General features: G+C 34.4%; 1 long non-coding RNA gene across 1 annotated transcript; it reads right to left on the reverse strand.

Moving 5' to 3' along the window:
* Window positions 1-3,044: 3,044 nt before the first annotated feature.
* LOC139495417 (uncharacterized) lies at window positions 3,045-6,878 on the reverse strand. Its single transcript, XR_011657332.1, has 3 exons — window positions 6,842-6,878; window positions 4,643-4,755; window positions 3,045-3,640 (listed from the first exon to the last, which is right to left on the reverse strand). It is a non-coding gene; the product is annotated as an uncharacterized lncRNA (long non-coding RNA).
* Between the last annotated feature and the right edge of the window lie 424 nt (window positions 6,879-7,302).

The raw sequence follows: 7,302 nt of genomic DNA on the forward strand, positions 1-7,302 counted from the left end.
AATGTGCCTGTCCCTAACATAATAAATGCATTGTATTGGAAAGTTCAATATATTTTATCTTCAACAATAGGCTAGCATTAACAACTCGGATGTGCACTGGGGTGGTATAATTGTCATTTGCAACTTTGTCCAGACAGATTAAAAATGAACTACTCATGATTTGTTTGTTTGAATGGTGTTTTACGTCAAATGAGCAGTATTTCAGCTATATCATGACGAGAACAAGGTGAAGTGCATTGAAATTGTCTGCTGTGACTAGACCAGCACGCTGAGCTGGATTTGTTTCAACAGTGCTAGCACACTGGAGAACTGCCCGCAGTTAGACAGACACCCCACTCAGACACATTATACTGATTCTGAGCCAACCAGCCGTTGCTCTCACAACTGAATGCCACATGCTTGGCGGAAAAGCAGCAACTACTTATTTTTAAGTCTTCTGGTTTGACCCGACCGGGGATCAAACCCTGGTCTCCCACTCTTGAAGGCGAGCACGCTACCAATTGCGCCACAGAGTGGTTAAAACTAATTATGACAGAACATTTAGTAAATATTTAACAATTGTATTATAATTTATCAAGCATTGACCCTGTGTAAACAAATCCTAAATTATATCTTATTACATAAAATACTTACAAAAATACATCAGGAATTGGTTATGACTAATAAAAAATTAACTCTACAATACAACACAAGAACTACAATGTGATAACATATGTTCTATAAATAAGTTAATATTAAGCTTTAGTTTGAAAACATATCTAAACTAGAGGCTCTCAAGAGCCTGTATCGCTCACCTGATTCTACTTGGGTTTTTGAAATCATATGAAAAAATATAAAATTTGGCTAAAAGTGACAACACAACCTCATTGATAAGGAAAGGAACATGTTTAATTTCATTCAAAAGTCCCCCACTGGCGGCCATCTTGGATGGCGGATTGGCTACAAAGTAACAACACTTGGTCAGCACCTCATAAGGAACATTCATGCCATGTTTGGTTTTATTCCATTCAGTGGTTCTCTAAAAGAAGTCATTTGTATGCATTTCCCATAGGGTCCTATGTTAAACTAAGTCCCCTGCTGGCGGCCATCTTGGATGATGGATCTGCTACAAAGTAACAACACTTGGTCAGCACCTCATAAGGAACATTCATGCAATGTTTAGTTTTAATCCATTCAGTGGTTCTCTAAAAGAAGTCATTTGTATGCATTTCCAATAGGGTCCTATGTTAAACTAAGTCCCTGCTGGCGGCCATCTTGGATAATGGATCGGCTACAAAGTAACAACACTTGGTCAGCACCACATTAGGAACATTCATGCCATGTTTGATTTCATTCCATTCAGTGGTTCTCTAAAAGAAGTCATTTGTATGCATTTCCCATAGGGTCCTATGTTAAACTAAGTCCCATGCTGGCGGCCATCTTGGATGATGGATGGGCTACAAAGAAACAACACATGGTCAGCACGGCATAAGGAACATTCATGCAATGTTTGGTTTCATTCCATTCAGTTGTTCTCTAAAAGAAGTCATTTGTATGCATTTCCCATAGGGTCCTATGTTAAACTAACTCCCCCGCTGGCGTCCATCTTGGATGGCGGATCGGCTACAAAGTAACAACACTTGGTCAGTACCACATTAGGAACATTCATGCCATGTTTGATTTCATTCCATTCAGTGGTTCTCTAAAAGAAGTCATTTGTATGCATTTCCCATAGGGTCCTATGTTAAACTAAGTCCCCCGCTGGCGGCCATCTTGGATGATGGATCGGCAACAAAGTAACAACACTTGGTCAGCACCTCATAAGGAACATTCATGCCATGTTTGGTTTCATTCCATTCAGTGGTTCTCTAGAGGAAGTCATTTGTATGCATTTCCCATAGGGTCCTATGTTAAACTAAGTCCCCCGCTGGCGGCCATCTTGGATGATGGATCGGCTACAAAGTAACAACACTTGGTCAGCACCTCATAAGGAACATTTATTCCATGTTTGGTTTCATTCAATTCAGTGGTTCTCTAAAAGAAGTCATTTGTATGCATTTCCTATAGGGTCCTATGTTAAACTAAGTCCCCGGCTAGCATCCATCTTGGATGATGGATCGGCAACAAAGTAACAACACTTGGTCAGTACCTCATAAGGAACATTCATGCCATGTTTGGTTTCATTCCATTCAGTGGTTCTCTAGAGGAAGTCATTTGTATGCATTTCCCATAGGGTCCTATGTTAAACTAAGTCCCCTGCTGGCGGCCATCTTGGATGATGGATCGGCTACAAAGTAACAACACTTGGTCAGCACCCCATAAGGAACATTCATGCTATGTTTGGTTTTATTCCATTCAGTGGTTCTCTAAAAGAAGTCATTTGTATGCATTTCCCATAGGGTCCTATGTTAAACTAAGTCCCCGGCTAGCAGCCATCTTGGATGATGGATCGGCAACAAAGTAACAACACTTGGTCAGTACCTCATAAGGAACATTCATGCCATGTTTGGTTTCATTCCATTCAGTGGTTCTCTAAAAGAAGTCATTTGTATGCATTTCCCATAGGGTCCTATGTTAAACTAAGTCCCCCGCTGGCGGCCATCTTGGATGATGGATCGGCTACAAAGTAACAACACTTGGTCAGCACCTCATAAGGAACATTCATGCCATGTTTGGTTCCATTCCATTCAGTGGTTCTCTAGAAGAAGTTCAAAATGTAAATTGTTAACGACGACGACGACGGACGACGACGGACGACGACGGACGACGGACGACGACGACGGACGACGGACGCCAAGTGGTGAGAAAAGCTCACTTGGCCCTTCGGGCCAGGTGAGCTAAAAAGGAACATGGATGGCCATGTCCACATAAAGAGAAAAACTACAAGAAAACAATGCTAATTTCAGTGTTTTGTTTTATAATAACCCCAAAATACATAACCTTCATTTTCGTCCTTTTAAGCATTGTCCACAATTTAGCTCAGGATAATTTTAATATTAAATGAATAACATTTTTGTTTTTTAAATATTTTCTCACTAAAGTTTTAGAACTCTAAACCAAGAAAAGTCTTATCCCTTATGTTTTAGTTTCCCTGCTTACTTTTAATATAAGAATTAGTTGATCAATACTTAAAAATTCTGTTACAGTAGTAAAACTTAATGCCCCTCACACCATAATACAAATAAGACCATGACAAAATAATCATAATCTATACCAAGATACTGGTTAAATGGGTCTCAATTAATATCCTTTTTATTTCAAAATATTAAACTACAGCATTATATTGCACTATTAACACTATTGTACAATATAAAAGTTTGTATAACAAACTTTTGTTCAGGAACAATAGTTTTTATGTTATATTGTTTCCAATTTATGTATTATATATTGTAACATAGAGGAATAGCAAAACAATATTTGTGTTTGAATTGTCTCCCTTGATAATGCTTACACTACATGAAAACAGAGGTTCCAGATACATTTATGCACAATATGCGCAACAAGTTAACACCATTATGTGCTTATCAGATGGACTGTACTGATATAAAGTTAACCTTCCAACATTAAGCTGTCATCATTATTAAAAGACAAGAACAAAATTAACTTCCATTATTATTTGTCATGTTCAATATCTCTTAACATACATCATCTTCTCCATTATCTGAAATTATAAAAAAATATATATATATATACAATGTTTCAATGCATTGTCAATATTTGAAGTAATGTATTAAATAAAGGTAACAACTGTGTGACTGGTTAAGGTTTTTGAAAATCATAGTTGCCTATGATGTTTACTAAATTTTTTCTCAACAAAAATAATTTTTGCCTCAAAATAAGGTAGAAGTTCTGATTTTACATACAATTGTTATAAGCAACAGTTTTGTTAAATTGAAACAGAATATTTTATGATGCAATGTGTTAATGTGGTATAATGTTAACATGTTGATTTTCTCACCAGAGCCTTGGCTCAGGTGATGTTTGCCATCACTCAGGTGTCCATTATCAACACTTTAATTTTGGTGCTCCAGAACAACCGGGACAAATTATACAAAACCTAGCTAAGGTTCTCCTTGGACAGACCTCTTTCAAAATGTTGTCTGCTGACATTGTTTGTGTTACAAAATGACAACATAGGTCTTTGTTTGGTTAAACATTTGACATCTTAATAATAGCCACTGTTTCAGATATGTTTGTTTGTTTGTTTGTTTGATTGATTGGTGGTTTACGCCACTTTCAGCAATATTTCAGCTATATCATGGTGACCAGCTTTACTGACGGAGGAAACCGGAGTACCCGGAGTAAACCGCCGACCTTGGGCAAGTAACCGGCCAACTTTTTCACATATGGGTGGAAGTCGAGTGCACCCTTTTTTGTAATATACAAAGCGGGGGTTTCAGATATGCAAATTACCACTGTTTTCATTTAATTTGAAAAAAATTTATTTTGTAATGTTATAAATCAATATTTTCAAAATGTTATAAATTTCGGTGGATAGTTGTTTATGTACATAAGAAAAAGAATACATCCTTGCACACTTCCCTGTGGAACTCCAGATATTACTGCTAAGTTGTCAGATGTTGTGTATTCAAATACTGCTGTTCCATATTCATATATTGATATTATACACTTAAAACAATATTAAGAATACTTCTATACTTACAATTTCAAATTTTGTATTATCATAATTATATGTTCATTGTGGTAGTAAAACTGTTTCACCAACATACACACTATGTCACTATGTGAACTATACAATAATCATACAGTGGTATCCTACAAAAACATTTGTAAAAATAAATAATGACACTTAATTAAAACATTACTTCAACAAGGATTTAGGTTTCATAAACTGTTGGCTACTTTCCGAAAATTTTATAACAAGTATGAACATCTTGTAATTAAATATAATGTAACCCGTAGACAACTTATCTCAGATGGTGTTTCGCATCCTAAATTTTATGGCAATGTTGTAAATAAATGTAAAAAACTGAAAAATCAACTTTCAAGACTGGGTAAAACTTTAAAATCTTATGTTTGTAAAGGATATAAACATGATATTTTGGTTGTATCGGTTAATTTAACACTATGTTCCAATGACTTGAAGATTCTCAATAAATACTGGCCTCTCACTAAAACTGCCGATTACAATTTATTTTGATGACTGAATGGCACCAAACCAATCCCAATTGGAGTGTAATTTGTGATAATTTTTCAATTGTGCGACAGTTTTTATACCAACAGATATATTAGTCTTAGCTAGCTTCCAGTAGTTGCGAGCACAATTTGACCCTGCTTTTGTTTGTGATTATTGTAATTATTGTCTTTTTATATTATTTGTGTATCAGTTTTACAGTACTGGCTATTTTAAATCTACATTCGATAAGTTTCAAGATCAATAAATGACGCGTCTAGCGTCAAGACTTAGTTCACCTTTAATCACCATCACAATAGGCAGTGATTTAGCACTGTTATAAATATATTTTATTAAACTTATTAAATTCCGGTTATGATTGCCTTATTTTATTTTATAATATGTTTAAACAGGTCCCGTGGACGCTTGGGATGGTTTATTACATACCCACACACAACGTGTTCAAATTGACAGTACACACTTGGCTTGTACTTGCCTACTTGTTTCTTTATAGGCATACTACGTGTGGTTATGAGTCAAACTCGTCTCTACTTAGTGTATTTGGGACCGGTTTAAATCTATTTTTGTGTTTTGGCATTTTGTAATGTAGGTGTTCTTCAGTTTTTTAATGCTTTTATTTGATTTGTTGGTTGTTATAGTATGAGGTCGATATTGTTGACTGTATACTGTGCAGGTATCTTATTGTGTGTCTTTCAGTGTGTGTGTTTGAATTTGGTCGGGAATATAATGGAGAGGTTTGAGTACTCACTAACCGGTTCAATCCAACTATTCCACTGGTGGAATACCTGTACCAAGTCAGGATTTCCCGGCTTCTTGTTGTCTTGTCTCTGTCTCTATATTTGTGCTTTGAGTGAGGTTGAGTGTTGGGGAGTTGTTTAGGTGTGTTTTGATGTTTTGTGTGGCATTGTAGTCATTTGCTGTTATCCCCTTTTTTATATCACAAGTATATGCCCCAAGTACAACAATATGTTGAACCAAGTTTTTTTTTCAGAAAATCTCATGAATAAGAATGGGTTAGAATCCAACATACTTGATCCTTTAGTATTATCTACATGTATAATCCATTATAATATTTGTAATCTACAAGTAGGTAATGCCTTTCAATAAATTATGCAAGTTATGAAAAGGTGTTAATTAAATGTCATTTGTTTAAATAATGTTGCTGTCAATAATTGGCTTGTGTCATATAGCTGAAATATTGCTAAGGTTAGCATAAAGCAACACTAAATCAATATTTTCTGTTGTTTTGGTGTAGATTTTGCAATCAGAAATAATTTTAAATACATCTCCACATAGTTCTTTATATATTTGTTTATACTATTTTGTACCTTGTTTAAAATTTAACTATTACATGTATATAGATGACGGTTCTAACCTTCTAGGGTGAATAAAACACATAATATCAAGCAATATATTAAACACATTTCCACTCAGATATTCTTACGTGATACAACATGGCAAAATCAAATCATCCACTATTCATTAATAGCACATGTGATATTGTCTAAAACATAAATATAAAATCTATATAATTAAAAGTAAAACTTATTTGTTTTTCAAATAATAAAAAATATACCATACACGTCAAACAGACTTAAACTAACTCATGCTAGGCACATTCTTGAGTTACTTTGCTGGTGATATATTCTTGATAATCAATAAGACAAATTAGTTATACTTTAAAAAATACAGATAATAACAACTTACTGTTCATTAATAATTATAAGGTAATACAGGTGTTTAATCTAACATGACCTTTGACAAACATCCATGTCCATTTAAATGTTCAGTGAATTCTCTGTGTTGATGTCTCTTGGGAGGACTTCCATCATAGATACATGTGCAGTGGCATATACATGTACTTGTATATAGGAGCAAACAATAACAATGTTAGCTGTATAAGAAAAAATAGAAAGTTTTGTAATTGTAATCTTACAATTATAAATTTTACTTGTAATTTTACTTGCAATTTTTTAATAATTGTAAAATTATTGTAAAAAAAAAGTATGATGTTTTTTTGTAATTGCTTTTTTTGTACAGTAAATGTAATTAAATTACCATTCAAATAAAAAAGAAAACATGCATGTGTCAATTCTCTGAAATGGAAGCAACACAAATTAATACTTCTGATGTGCTAAAAACAATAGCAAACAGCATCAAAATGATCA

The sequence above is a fragment of the Mytilus edulis genome, chromosome 11, assembly GCF_963676685.1.
Source record: "Mytilus edulis chromosome 11, xbMytEdul2.2, whole genome shotgun sequence".
Taxonomy (NCBI): Eukaryota; Metazoa; Mollusca; class Bivalvia; order Mytilida; family Mytilidae; genus Mytilus; species Mytilus edulis.